The sequence below is a fragment of the Zalophus californianus genome, chromosome 2 (genome assembly GCF_009762305.2).
Source record: "Zalophus californianus isolate mZalCal1 chromosome 2, mZalCal1.pri.v2, whole genome shotgun sequence".
Classification (NCBI taxonomy): domain Eukaryota; kingdom Metazoa; phylum Chordata; class Mammalia; order Carnivora; family Otariidae; genus Zalophus; species Zalophus californianus.
In genome coordinates this window covers 82,297,048-82,313,415 of record NC_045596.1, presented here as the reverse complement: position 1 = coordinate 82,313,415, position 16,368 = coordinate 82,297,048, and the positions used below count along the sequence as shown (strand labels likewise).

At 36.6% G+C, this 16,368-nt stretch overlaps 1 pseudogene; it reads left to right on the top strand.

The window, feature by feature from the left end:
* Positions 1-706: 706 nt before the first annotated feature.
* Positions 707-11,121, top strand: LOC113925525 (annotated as a pseudogene).
* The last annotated feature ends 5,247 nt before the right edge of the window (positions 11,122-16,368 follow it).

Sequence of the window (16,368 nt, the reverse complement as noted above, 5' to 3'; positions counted from 1 at the left end):
TAAAATCTTATAAAGTTTGGTTCATTTCTTGACATGTGATATAAATAAACTTAATTCCAATGTTAGTATAATTGTATCTGAGCTCCTGACAATCCTCTAATGAATGATGCCTCATTAAAATATTGGAAGAATAGGGGCGCCGGGGTGGCTCAGTCGGTTAAGCAGCTGACTCCTGATTTCCAGTCAGGTCATGATCTCAGGATTGCGGGGTTGAGCCCCACATCGGCCCATATCAGGCCTCACATTGGCTCCGTGCTGAGTGCAGAGTCTGCCTGAGATTCTTTCCTCCTCCATTTCCCTGCCCCCCTGCTCCTCCCCGTGCTCTCTCTCTCTCTCTCTCCCCCTCTAAAATAAATCAATAAATAAAATCTTTAAAAACTACATATAGGAAGAATAAACTTCTAGCACTCTTAAAAGAGACTAGCACCTCCTATATTGTATTGAAATTGAGTTTTATTAGAATATATTCCCTATGAGTTCCCTGAGGACCCTAACAATATCTTATTTACAGACTTTAACATTGAAACTCAACAACATCAGATCCCTATAATATTTAGTAAAGTGATTTTTATTCCATTGAACTGAATATAATCATTTTTTTCTAAATGCAGAGGATTGGATATAGATTAGATATTTGCATTTCAATGCAGAAGTTACCAGAAAAGTAAATCAAAAGGGGATCCATTGCTATTTTCTGAGGACAGTGATGGCTCATGTGGAAGAATTAACTGCCCCCCTCCCCAAATCACCAGAGCATAGAGATGACATTGAGAAGTGGCTTCACAGTCACAGATTACATTTCCCAGCCTCCACTGCAGGTAAATGGGAACATATGACTAATCCTCATTGGATTACTAAAGCGGTGAGAAAAAACTTCCCTCGTGTTGAGCTAGACCACAAAATATCACTGTGCCTACCAATTCTGTTTATGAAACTCCATACACAAACATTGTTTTCTCTTAGATACACTCAACCAGTAGAGTTAACAACCTGTCACTCAGGAGTTGAAATATTGCTTTTGAAGTACTGTATTTATGCAACAGGATTTGCTACTTTCAGCAGAATCCATTATCAAAGTGACTCTGTTGACTTTTATTGCTGGTGGCAGATTTTTGAAGTGTTCATTCAAATCTTTATAAAAACATTGTTGTTTTTTCCTCTCCAGTCAAATAAAGGTAGATATCCTTTGACTTTCCTCCCTCCCCCTCTCCTCTTTCTCCTTCTGCCATCTCCTTCTACTTAGACCCTCTATATACTTAGAGGTAGGTTTTTTTTCTCACCAAAAAGCTTAATTTTAACTGCATTTTTATAATAATAAAATCAGCACTTTTTCCATACCTGATACATTGTTGACAATTGAAGAAGTAGGTATTAGCTTGGATGTGATTTATGATTATGTCGCATTCTCCACTGCCTTTAAAACATAGGGAACTCAGATCTGTCAGTGACATCAACTATTAGAAAATATTACTGTGGTGCTGATCCTTTAATGAGACAGTAAATAGAGTAAGTCTTTGATGTTATAAAGTTGTACAAATCAAATTTCCTTTGTACATATTCAGCACAAGTTCAGATTTATGCCTTTAATAAAGCACAGCAGTGATCTGGTTGCATATCTGAGAACTGACAATGTGCAGTAGAATTTTCCCTGTGGGTGCCATTTGCCTGCAAGCCATAAGAGTAGAAGGCTACCCATGGCCCCAATACAGTAAAAACATTTTCCAAAATCCTGCTGGGTAAGTCAACAGTGAAATGGACTTCTAATGAGGAACTGGGTAGTTAAAAACTCTGGAATCACTCGGTGATCATTTCTCTCTGCAAACATTTGTTGTTGGCTAAGTACTATCATACTTCAAGAAATGGTAGTATCTTTACTATTTGAATGAAATTTGGCTCCACTTATATTCTGGAATTCTATCTGGCAAAAAGTTCCCACCTAGACCTTCTAATCAATGAACTATGCCTAGTACCTACATCTGTAGTACTACTAGTGGGATGTAAGGCCCCAAACTCCTCAAGGTAGATTATAAGCTCCTTTGTGATTTAAGTAAGTGTGGTTTTCTAGCTCTTTTTCTCATACTGCCATGCTTCCCCACCATCACCCCACTTTAGCACGCATACACATGCACACACCTTCTACTCCCCAGTCATATGAGCTGTTGGTACTTACTGCATATATTCTTATATACACCTACTTCAGTTCTCAGCTTGAATAACATTTCTTCCAGAAAGCCGTCTCTCATAAGTTTAATTCCCTGAGAAGAATGATACAGAGATTATCCCACCAGGGGATTTTTAAGGAACTCTTAAGAGCCATACCTGTAGGAATAAAAAGAAGAAAACAAGATTGGACAGAAGTATAGCTGTGAAATTTCAACAGAAACCTGAGCTGACTCCAGGGGAAATTTTGAAGCTTACCCATAAGTGCCATCCCAAATTGGGGAGAGAGGGTCAGGAATTTATGCCCCATGTGAGTCAGGCACTGGGTGCAGAGTGCCCAAAGAAGGAAGAATAACCATGAGCGAGGCACACTCTCATCAGTCAAGGCAGTATATGAAGGGGGCCTCGAGCTGCAGGTCTTCTGCCGGGAGGATTCTCAGCAACTGAGGGGATCAGTGATTCCTTCCAGAAAGGTGATCGGACAGACGTCCCAACATCTACTACAGCCCACCTCTTGCTTCACTCTGATCCACTTCTTTGTAAAACCTGAAAATACTTCATATCAAAATTCACAAGATGCAAAGACATCACTCTGTAGAGAGAACTGTATAGCCTTAAACAAAGGAGCTAAGAATCCCTCACAAGAAGTGAGAAGAAAGTAATTTCAAAGAAAGAGAAGATATTAACAAAATGGAAAACAAATACACAATAGAGAGGGTCACAAGTAACTGAAAAGACTATCGAAATTAATAGGCTGATAGAGAAAGAGAGAAAGGTAGCCATTTTAGTCGTGAAAAAACATGGCATCATTATAGATTCCACAGACAAAAATTTTTAATTTGTATAAAATAAATTCTTAAGACATTTTAATGTTAAATTAATGAGGTCAGTAATGTAAAACTTTCCACCACAAAAACTCCAGGTCCAGATTGTCTCAGTGCTGTGTTCTACTAAACTTTTAAGGAAAGATAATTCTAACTGCACACAAGCTCTTCCAAAGTGTTGAAAAAGTGTTTTAATTCTCAACTGATTCAGCTGATTTTAAGAATTAGTATTGCCTGGTCCCCACAATGTCAGTAAAAGAGAAGGAAGTTAGAGGCCAATCTTACTCATAAATATAAACAGAAAACATTCTAAAGTATTAGCAACTCAGAAACAGCAATATATGAAAAGAATACTATATCATGCAAAGTTGGGTTTATATGCAAATTCCTGATTTGGTTTAACATTTAAAAATCAATCAATTTAAGTTTGTTAAGTCAAATTACCAGCAGACATATAATGCAGAACTTCTAAACTAATTAAAGCAAATAAGAGAACTTTTAAAATCTTGATAAATCCAAGAAGACAGGAAAAGATGGAGGGAGGGGAAAGCACTGGAGAAAAAGAACACAAAATAAGATGGTAGAAATCATTTCAAATATAGCAGCAATCATTACACATACAAATGCACTAACTTGCCAGGTAAAACAGTTTGTCAGATTAGAAAAAAATCAAGACCCAGAAGTACTAGCACATTATTTAAACACATGGAAGTAACAACAGTAAGAACTGAAAAATAAAAGTTGTTGCCGCTGAGGAGCTGGATTAGGACAAAGGAGCAGCGGAACTAGGAATTTTCTTCTGATTTAAAATTTTTAAATATTAGAAATCTATATGTCACTACTAGTATTTATCAATAACTAGGTCTCATCTACTTCCAAATATTCCAATGATTTTTCTCATTTTAAAAGTTTGCTTAAAACCTTTTTGCTTATCTGATTTTTAACGAGTTTGAGTTTTGGTTCTTCTGTATTGCCTATGACTATGGAAACAAATTTTGTGCCAAGGAGTTTTAGAACAAGTAAAGTTAGATTCTAGCTCCCAGCAGTTTTTGAAATAAGATTGCCTATGATGGATCGTTGTCTAAAAAGTAAGCTTTCCTTATTTGCTGACGACCAGGATCATAGCATGTCAAAGACACCCAAAGAATTCTGGAATTTCTGAGACTCAAGCAAAAATAAGTCAAACATCTCAGTTTAAGCCCAGTGGTAATCACCAAGGCTTACATTTGTGTGAGTGCCTATAAATCGATTGGAGTAGCTAAGTGCATGCAAGAAACTTTCCAAGAAATAAGATCTAAAATGAGAGTTTGAGCAGACCAGGGATTATGTATAAAATATATAAACTTAGCAGTAATTTTTCCTGAATTGTGTGGAATTGGTGTATTTGTGTCAGAGGCACCAAATGATTTGAGGAATCAACTTTTATATTCTCTTTATTTTAAAAAAAAGGTGCAGGGTTTCTATCAATAGAAAAGACATTACAGATGAAAGAAGATAATTGATTTTAAACAATAATAAATAGCAAACACTTCTATAATGTTTGCCATATGCCATATCCTCCAATCTAAGTGATTTTTACACATTAATTCATTAAATCTTCACAACCTATGAGAGAGTTGCTAAAATGATACTCACTTCAGAAATGAGGACCTGAGAGGGAGAGGTTAATAACTTTTCCAAATTCATCCAGATAAGAGGTGGAGCCAGGTTTGAACATAGACGTATGGCTGCATCATTTGTGCCCTGAACCACTCTGATAGAAAGATAGCACATATATATTATGGAAAGTTGGAAAAATGGAGGAAAAAGTCACCCATGACCTCTTAATTCTTATGTAACTACTGCATATTGTATAGTTTCTTGCCACCTTTTCAATATTCATGATTTTGTGTCATGATTATTATGGGACATATTCTGTACTTGGGCTTCATTAATTAACAGACTGTAACCGTCCTTTCCATGTTTTTGTATAATCATTATAATATAATTTGTGTCTTCATATTATCCAATCCTGCAGATAGAGTGATTCACTTAACTGCTCTATTATTGGACATTAGGCTGCTCCACTATTTTCCTTTTGTATGTGTTTATAACCCTATCCTCAGCATCTTCATGAACACGGCTTTTACCATGCTTCTAATTATTTCCTTAGGAAACATATCCAGAAGTGGAATTATCGAGTAATCAAGAGTGAGTTTTATAATCCACTTCTTTTCTTTAAAACACCTAAAATACTTCTATTTTTCCCAAGCATTGTGTGGTTACTAGGTTGTGAGTCCTTAAAATTAGTCAAATACTAAATCCATCCCTTGCAATTGCTTCCTGTCAGTTACCTGTCACTCCTACCCGGGGCTAACAGATTAGAAGCTCTCATTTGTAACCTTATTAAAAATCACTGATCTTTCTTTTTTTAAGCTGGCAACAATGTTATCTAGGTTCTTTATTTAGCACACAAAATTTTATACAGAAGACTACAATTTTTGCCAGCATAACAGAGTCCTTTTGTTTTGCCAAAGGAAGATTGAAACTGATGATTTTCACAGTTGCAGTAGATTCTATGGAGATGAAGTAGAGTCTATGGAGACGTTTCCTTGCAACAGCAGGATCGAGCAAAGCTGCCATGAAACTGTACCCATTGTAATTATACTGGCTCTACCCTGAAAGCTGACAAGTAAAGCTCCAGAGAGCTAAGCATTTCAACTTCTTCTTCTTCTTCTTCTTCTTCTTCTTCTTCTTCTTCTTCTTCTTCTTCTTCTTCTTCTTCTTTTTTTTAATGTGCTGAATTACTGAATCAACACAAACTCACATAATAACCTTTTTGTTCTGGGTCCAGTATTTTGTAAAATTATAGAGAAGACAATTTTGGAACTGAAAAAGAACTTAAAAATATTCACCTGTCCAACTCCTTATTTTATAGATGAAGAATATGAGGCCCAGAAAATTGAACATACCTTTTTTAGATGTCACAGAGAATTAATGGCAAAGTCAGACTGGAACTGAATGTCCTCACTCCTATTTCCTCTGTCTCTACTCTTTGAGATTTGAGAATTGGTACCAATGAATTCCGGGAAGACCTAATTCTACAAAAAGTAGGGCCCTGCAATCATAGGAATCAGGCTCAATCTTATATCAAGAATATATGATATTAAACAAAATTTTCAGTAAATGTAGGTCAATAAACTTGTTGATGTATCTTGGTTATCACATGGTGAAGGGCATATGGCCACGATATTAATTAATTTAGGTCACAGAATTTATGATCAAGATGACCTACTGTACAGTGAGATCATTGGTCTTCCTGAAACATGTAAGATAGAGCCTATGATGAAACGATTTTTAAGTAATTATTATATTCCCAAGAGAATAATTCACTAACATTGGCATAGGCTGAATCTCAATTTTTAATTACTACAAGTTAGGCAATATTACACAGGTGAAGAGCTATCTGAACGTTTAGGGAGGCTGCACTGTCACCGTACAACAGTGCTACTGAGAGTAGTCTTTAAACCAGTAACAGCAGCTTCACCTGGGAGCTTGTTAAAAACATAAAATCAGCCTCATCTAGGCCTATCTGCAAATAGAGTCCAAGGCCCTGTGTTTTAACAAGCTCTCCAGGTGATTCCTATGCATGTTGAAGTTTAAGAAGCATTGTTCTAATAGCAACATTCTCAACCTTTTTGCACATGGAGATGGCATGGGGAACTTTTAAAAATAGTTATGCCTGAGTCCCATCCCAGATAGCCTTCAGCCTACCCAGCTCCCCTAAGGTTTAGAACAGGGGTTCCAAAGTGAGTGAATACAATACAACCATTGGAATATAGACATAAATATCAGAACTTCTATTTTTATTTCTTTTAAATTTCAATGTTTTAAGATTTATTTTTGCCTGTGCTTATGCTCTTCATAGCATTAATATAGTAACACATGCATAAAATTTATAAATATTATTATAAATACAGAGGATGCCTTGCTTTAATTATCAGACTTCATAACATAAACTTGAGCGTGCATGAAAATCACCTGGGAAGCTTATTAAACTACAGATTCCTGGGGCCTACCTGCAGAGATAAACTCAATTAGCCTGAGTTTCTGCCCAGGCATCTACACTACAAGACATACCCCAGATGATTCTTACGTAAATGCTCCATAGACCACTGTTTAAGAAACACTCATTTAGATCCAGGTCCTATTTCAGTTACAGCAAAAATAGAGCTGTCTGGGAAGGCAGAACACCCATTCAGGACCTCCAAGGGTGGTAGTACCTCAGGGGGATAATCATGGTCAAAGGCACAAACCTTAGCTATGAAGAACAGTAGCACACTCTGATTAGTTTCCTGGGGCTAACCCTGGTTACAAAGACAGCTTTATAATGAGCAATATAACTTTTAGTCAGACTATACTGGACCTTATTGGTTGCCCATACAGTATGGTACTGCAGAAAACCAATGGAATGTAAAATTATAATAATAAATTTGCTTCTTTAGCCTAGAATCAGAGTAAGGAGAAATAATTATAACGTAAAGTTTTAAGAGCTGTTGGCCTCAAAATATGACACATGGTATACTGCCAAAAGGAGAGGAAGAATTAGACCAAGTATAAATCTAAATGAGATAAACACACCAATTTAAAGATAAAGATTGTCAAATTGTGCTAAACAAACCAACTGTAGGTTTCCTACAGGAAATACACTTACAAATATGTTAAGAGTAAAAAGATATAAAAAGAGGTACATGTTAACAGTAATCAAAAGAAAGCCGGAGTGGCTATATTAATACCTGATTATATATCTTGGATATTAACCCCTTATCTAATACATGATTTGCAAATGTTTTCCCCTATTTTATAAGTTGCCTTTTCTTTGGTCATTTTGTTTTGTTTTGTTTTGGTTGATTGGTTTTTTACTCTGCATAGCTTTGTAGTTTGATGTAGTCCCATATGTTGTTGTTGTTTTAAGATTAATAATATTGGTAAATCCTTAGCTAGTCTTATCAAAAAAGAGAGACGGGTGGGGGGGTATGACAAAAATTTAAATATCTAGAATTGAAGAGGAGACATCACTACAGAAGCTAGTGAAATAAAAAAGATAATAAGGGAATATTATAAACAACTATATACCAATAAATTTGACAACTTAAGTGAAATAAACAAATACCTTGAAAATTACCAACTGCCAAGGCTTTCTCAAGAAGAAATAGACAACTTGAATAGCTCTATAGCTATTGAAGAAAATAATCGTGTACTTACAAATCTTTCCACAAAGAAAACTCAGGGCTTAGATGGCTTCACTGGGGAACACTACCAACATTTAAGGAAGAAAAAAAATCCCAATTCTACACAAAATGCTCCAGAAAATAGAGGAGAAAACACTTCACAAAACATTTGACAAGGCCATCATTATCCTACAGCCAAAATAGACAAAGATATGGCAAGAAAGAAAACTGTTAATATCTCTCATGAATACAGATACATAAATCCTTAAGATTTTAGCAAACCAAATTCATGCATAATACATCCTGACAAAGAATGATTTATTTCAAGGATACAAGATTGTTTTAATATACATATTCAAAAATCAAATATTTACCATATAATCAGACTAAAAAAAAAAAAGGCTCACATGAACATCTCAATAGATGCAGAAAAGGCACATTTCAAAATTCAATATCCATTGATAATAAAAAACTTCAAACAAACTAGGAACAGAAGAAATTCTCCTCAACTTGATAAAAAGCATTTGTATAAACCTATAGCCAATACCATACCCAAAGGTAAAAAACTGAATGCTTCTCTAAGACTGAGAATGAGGCAAGGATGTCTACATCATCACTTCTACTAAACATTGTATTAGATGTCCTAACAAGAGCATTACATCAAGAAAAAGAAATAAAAGGCATACAGACTGGAAAGGAAGATAACATGATTGTCCGAGAGGAAAATTCCAAGTAATTTATGAAAATATCTTAAAGTTTAATATCTGAGTTAGCAAGATCGCAGGATACATAGTTAACACAGCGATCTGTTATAGTTCTATTTGTTAGCGATGAACAACTAGAAATTTAAATATCTCATTTACAATAATATCAAAAATTTGAAATATTAGGGATACAGCTAACAAAATACGTGTAAGACCTACACTCCAAAAAATTCCAAAACATTGCTGAGAGAAATTTGAAAACACTAAAGTAGGGGCACCTAGGTGGTACAGTAGGTTAAGTGTCCGACTCTTGGGTTTCAGCTCAGGTTGTGATCTCAGGGTCGTGAGACTGAGCACCACGTTGGGCCCTGTGCTCATCACAGAGTCTGCTTGAGGTTCTCTCTCTCCCTCTCCCTCTCCCTCTGTCCCTCCTGCTCATGTGTTCTCTCTCTCTCTCTCTCTCTCAAATAAATGAATGATGGGCATTAAAGAGGGTACATGATGTGATGAGCACTTGGTGTTATATGTTGTATGTATGATGAATTACTGAACTCGACATCTGAAACGAATGATGTACTATATGTTGGCTAATTGAATTTAAATAAAAAATTTTAAAAATAAAATAAAATAAATGGGAGAAATAAATCATGCTCATGAATCAGAAGTTTGTATTTTTAAGATGTCAATTCTCCTCCAAATCCATCTGTAGATTCCCTGCAGTCTTTATCTAAATCCCAACAGATTTTAGCAGAAATTATCAAACCGATTCTGGAATTTATATGTAAATTCAAAGGATCAAAAATAGCTAACATAATATTATAAAGAAGAACAAGATTGGGGACTTACACCACCTGATTATAAAACTTAATATAAACCCAGAGTTAATCAAGAGTGTGATATTGACATAAATACAGATGAACAAATTTAATGTAATAGGGAATCAAGAAGTAGACATAGACACATATATAGTAAATTGATTTCCAAGGTAGAGGTTCGGGTAATTCAGTAGAGAATAATTATATTTCAACAAATGATGTTGGGACCCTGTATTGCTATATGCAATAAAATGAGCCTGTATCTTTATCTCACACGATGCACTTATAACTCAAAGCAGATTATAGATGTAATCATAATGGATCAAATTTTAAAACTGCTAAAATAAAATATAGGAAAAATCTGTGTGACCTTGAAGAAGAAACAGATTTATTTGATGAAATATAACAAGTATGAAATATGTTTAAATGATAACTAATATTAAATTAAACATATTTACTCTTCAAGAAACTCCGTTAAGAAGATAAAAAAGCCAGAGTAGGAGGAAACATTTGCAAAACCTGTATCTGATAAAGAGCTTGTATTCTGAACATATGCAGAACACTTAACAGTTGATAATAAGAAGATCGACAACCCAATTTTTTAAAAGAGCAAAAAATGCAAACAGAAACTCCATCAAATAAGCACATTATAAGATGCTTAGCCCCATGATTTATTAGGGAAATGCAAACGAAGACCACAATTACATATCCGTACACACCCAACCCAATACCTAAAATTTCAAAGAATGACAATTCCAAGTCTGGGCAAGGATGAGCACCAACTGACTCTCACATATCACTAGTTAGAAGGAAAAATGATATAACTACTTTGGAAAACAGTCCAACAGTTTCATATTAAATTAAATACACATGGCCTTTCTCTGCAGGCACCTTCACGTTGGCGGCCTTCTGCTACATGCTGGCGCTGCTGCTCACCCCCGTGCTCGTCTTCTTTGCCATCTGGCACATTGTAGCATTTGATGAACTGAACACTGATTATAAGAATCCTACAGACCAGTGTAATAGCCTGAATCCTCTTGTACTTCCAGAGTACCTCATCCATGCTTTCTTCTGTGTCATGTTTCTTTGTGCAGCAGAGTGGCATACACTGGGTGTCAATCTGCCCCCCTTGGCATAGCATATTTGGAGGTGTATGAGTAGACCAGGGTTGAGTAGACCAGGACTCTATGACCCTACAGCCGTCATGAATGCAGACATTTTAGCGTATTGTCAGAAAGAAGGCTGGAGCAAATTAGCTTTTTATCTTCTAGCATTTTTTTACTGCCTATGTGGCATGATCTATGTTTTGGTGACCTCTCAGAACAACACACAGAACTGGTCCAAAGTGCATGCAAAAAGCCACCAAATGAAGGGATTCTGTCCAGCAAGAACCTGTTTCCAAGAGTAGCCTATGGAATCTGATCAGTTACTTTAAAAAAGATGACTCCTTATTTTTTAAATGTTTCCACAGTTTTTGCTTGTGGAAAGATTGTTTTCATATGTTATACTCGGATAAAGAATTTAAAGGGAATTATATAAAAATTAATATAAAATGATGACCTCTGGTGTTGACGGGTTTGAACTTGCACTCCTTAAGGAACAGCCATAATCCCTTGAATGATTGCATTAATTATTGACTATCCTTGGTCCATTGGAAGCTTTCGTTATATATAGGAACTTGTAGGGCTCATTTTGGTTTTATTGAAATGCCATCTAATTATAAATTAGCTGTAGATATCAGATGCTTCTGATGAACTGAAAATATATATCTGATGTGTGGGAAACTTCATGGGTTTCCTCATTTATCTGTATGTGATTATATATGGACACATTTACAAAATACGAAGAGTGGGATTTTTTTCCCCTTCAACTTGAATATTATGCCTATATATTGCATGAATGAGAGATTTCCCATGTTTCCATCAGAGTAATATACTTGCTTTAATTCTTAAGCATAAGTGAACATGATATAAAAATATATGTTGAATACTTGCGAAGAATGCATTTAAAGTTATTTTAAATGTGTTTTAATTTGTAAGATACCACTTATTAAGAAATTGGCTATTATACTTAACTGTTCTAATCTGGTGGTAAAGGTATTCTTAAGATTTTGCAAGTACTTTAGATTTTCAAAACTGAATGAGAGAGAACACTGTATAACCATCCTGCTATTCCTTTAGTGCAATACAATCAAACTCTGAAATAAAAAATAAATAAATAAATAGGAGCGCCTTGGTGGCTCAGTCATTAAGCGTCTCCCTTCAGCTCAGGTCATAATCCCAGGATCCTGGGATCGAGCCCCACATCGGGCTCCCTGCTCGGCGGGAAGCCTGCTTCTCCCTCTCCCACTCCCCCTGCTTGTGTTCCCTCTCTCGCTGTGTCTCTCTGTCAAATAAATAAATGAAATCTTTATAAATAAATAAATAAATAAATAAATAAATAAATAATACATACATACATACATATATACATACATACATACTTACTATATGACCCAGAAATGTCAGTCCTGGGTATGTCCTCTCCCCCTCCCCCCAAGAAAACCCATGCATCTATACCAAGACTTGTTATGAATATTCGTACTAGTTTTATTCATAGTAGGCAAACACTGGAAATAACCCAAATTCCTCAGATAGTGACGGAGAAGGAAACTGTGCTGTATCTATACAATAGATTACTACTCAGACAGAAAAAAGAATTACTTATATTGGCAGCAGCATGGATGAATCTGAAAAGCATTTCGCATGCTAAATAAAAGAAGGGAGAGGGGCGCCTGGGTGGCTCAGTTGTTGGGTGTCTGCCTTCGGCTCGGGTCATGATCCCAGGGTCCTGGGATTGGGCCCCGCGTGGGGCTCCTTACTCTGTGGGAAGCCTGCTTCTCCCTCTCCCACTCCCCCTGCTTGTGTTCCCTCTCCCGCTGTGTCTCTCTCTGTCAAATAAATAAATAAAATCTTAAAAAAAAGGGAGAGTAAAAGACCATTTGAGTGAATTCATGTAAAATTCTAAGAAATGATCAAACTATAGTGACAGGAAGTAGATCCTGGGTTGCCAGGGCCTGAGACTAGGGAAGAGCTTGACTGTAAGAGGCACAGAGGAATTTGTTGAGGTGATGGAAACGTGTTATACCTGGACTTGGTGGTGGTTCCACATTAGGATACATTCATCAAAACTTATCAAATGATACACGTAAAATGGGTGAACTTTATCACATGTGGATTATACTTTGGTACAGTTTAAAAGAACAAATCTTTAAAAAAAAAAAAAAGGTAGGCATGAGACCCTGGCTATTTCATTTGTTCCTTCTGGCCACGGGGATTGTTTTGTGGACTGTACATTTGATCTGCGACAAATGAATATCAGTCCTTTGCCTTTTATAGTTCTCTTTCTTCGAGTTATTTAACCAGTCAGATGTAAACCTGGAGCTGATTCTCACCCTCTTGCCACCATAACAGTGAGACACCTGGAGAAGGAATCCGTACTCTGCGCTTTCACACTGAAATCCTTGTCATCAACCCTTGTAATCTGACATACGTATCAGAGCTCCACTTTATAGATAAGAAAACTGAGGGCTTGCAAGTTTCGTTTTCCCAAAGTCACACCACTAGCAAATGGCAAAGCAGTGCCCTGGATCTATACGATGCCAGATCGCAAGCTCGTAACTATTACTCAAGGGAAAAAAGAACACAACAAAGACCTGTAAGTTTAGATTTTTCCATATGCCATTGAAAAACATGACATTGTGGCAGCAAAGGACAATTCCTATATTCTCAATATATCTGATTAAAAAAGAAAACAAATCACATGACACTCTAAACCCATAGTACACATTTATACAAATTGCTATTGTTACTGTTCATATATGCATATTTACTAGACTTTTAAAAATTATTTAAACTGCATCAATAAGAATACAAAAATGAGGAAATAATTTCAATAGGAGTCAAAACAAATCAGGAAAACAAATTCTTTGTTTTAAATAAGAATCTCATATACCCAAACAAGCTCACACATGCGTAATCATGTGAGATGCCCTATATGAATTGTGACATGAAAAAATTGGATAAACAAGAACCTCATTAGGTATGTTCAGGGAGAAAAGGACCACTGTATGTTATATTAAACTAGGATACCTGACCGGGTTAGTTTACTGCTGTATTCTGAGCAGCATAATCATGTGAATGTCATTGTTATGCAAAAAAAAATGTTTTAAATTTAGCTGTTACTGTGGCCATTATGCAACTATGATCCTTCTGTGTCTAGCCTCATCTGGTTTGCAAAATGAGATATGCCCAGCCATGTTTCAGAAACTCGCTACAATAGATACAAACCCAGAATAACTGAGAGAGGCTAGTTAGCAAAAAATCTAATGACGGAGCCTGAGAAAGCAAAATATCCAATGTGTAAATACATTTTCTTTTAGTGTCAAAATTGAAAATAATCACATGCAAGAAAAATACTGCTAACCTAACAGATTACAATATATGGGTTTATATGTGGACACATCTGACCTAAAGAAACCAACCTATTTTGTTCCCAAGGCAAAGAGCTTTTGTTCTTTCACATTTAGGACATTAGGACTTTCTATTAGAAATTCCTTATTTCAGACTGTAAAGGAAGATACCCCTACCAAAGGCACTTTGATCAATTCATTTAGAAAAAAAAAAAGGATCACATTTTACATACTCAAATTGTAAGACCAGCTACCATTTCTGGAGCACTTGGTATGTTCCAGCCATTATTCTAAGTGCTCTATTTACTCAAGCAATCCTCACAACAACCTTATGAGGTACATAGTGTTACAATCCTTATTTTACAGATCAGGAGACTTGAAGCCGGGAGAGGTTAAGTTGTCGAGGATCACACAGTTCTTGGATGCTAGAGGCAGGAGTTGAGCCTAGGCAGCCTGGTTCCAGAGACTGCACACTATACGGACACACTGTGCTGGCCAGTGCTGGTACTATGCCTTTTGGCCATCAGGAATAATGCTGCTATGAAAGGGGTGGGGGGGTGGGAGAAACATCTTGAATTCTTTTGGACATATACCCAGAAGTGGAATTGATGTATCATATGGTAATTCTATGTTTAATTTCTTTTTTTAAAGGTTTTATTTATTTATTTGACAGAGGGAGACACAGCGGGAGAGGGAACATAAGTAGGGGGAGTGGGAGAGGGAGAAGCAGGCTTCCCACTGAGAAAGGAGCCTAATGGGGGGCTCGATCCCAGGACCCTGGGATCATGGCCTGAGCCAAAGACAGACGCTTAACAACCGAGCCACCCAGGTGCCCCTCTATGTTTAATTTCTTGAAGAGTTCTCATACTGTCTTCCATAGCAGCTGCACCATTTTACAAGAGTTCCAATTTCTCCACATTCTCACCAACGCTTGTTATTTTCTGGGTTTCTTTTTTAACATCAGTCATCTTAATGGGTGTGAAATAGGGTATGTGTTTTAAGTTCCTGGAAGGTTCTAGATTCTATATTTTGATTTAATGACATATACTGTAGAGGACTCTATCTTGCTTTGAATGTTTGCTATGACGATGTCCTCTACTCAGAAAAGAGGTCATAAGACACCATTATTTATACCAGATGGCCCCTCGGGTGTGTGATCTCATGCTCTGTATATGTGACCCTGCTCTTCTGGCCCACAGCTGATTAGACCAAAGGATGGCACCCGAGCCGGAAGTTGACCAGGTGTTTTGATGCAGAAGAAATTTTCATAAAGGGCATCAAACCATATCTCCTCTCTCAGTTTCTGTCCCACAGTCTGTGTCTGTGGTTGTCTCCCTTTACAGGATCAGACTCACAAAGTTTGAGTTCCACAGGTCACTTGGTCTTTAATGGCAGGAGAAGTAGGAGCAGTTGAAACAGAGATGAAGTGTCTGAGACACTATAGTGATGGAACATTTACAGGCACCAGCTGCTGATGCTTGCTGAACAACCAGGTCATCAGAGCTACTCTGCTTTCCCTGATGATGTTCTAGCGATTTTATGCACTCTTCCTTATATGCTCCCCGTGAACACTCACCTTTGGTACGTTGAGCATGCCTCTGTTCTTGACAACCTCAAAATGTCTTGCATGGAGGTTTTAAATAAAGAAAGACGCCAACTAATTAAAACCAATTTTTTGAGTTTTATAAGTCATTCTTGATTTCTTAAAGTAACTTTTCAAAATGTAACAGTAATGTGATACTTCTGCTTTGCACAACTATGTGCCTGTTTGCTGTTGCCTTAATGTACATCTCAAGATATCCTTTTATGTAACCAGGAAAATTGGAAAGAAGTTATAATGCAAGATAACTGAGAAGAAAATGAGAACAGAATACTTAGCTCTGAATTAGAATTAGCAAAAAGCAAACAGAAAATTTCCAAAATGAATTTACATCCACAAACACCAGTCACCATATACTTTCTCTGGTTAAAAAATGATCAAGAAAAGCAGTTTCGTTTCTTTTTTTTTTTTTTTAAGATTGTATTTATTTATTTGAGAGAGAGAGAGAGAGCACGAGAGAGCACAAGCAGGGGGAGCAGAAGGCTCCCTGCTGAGCCAGAAGCCCAATGCAGGACTCGATTCCAGAACCCCGGGATCATGACCTGATCTGAAGGCAGATGCTTAACCAACTGAGCCACCCAGGCGCCCAAGAAAAGTAGTTTCTT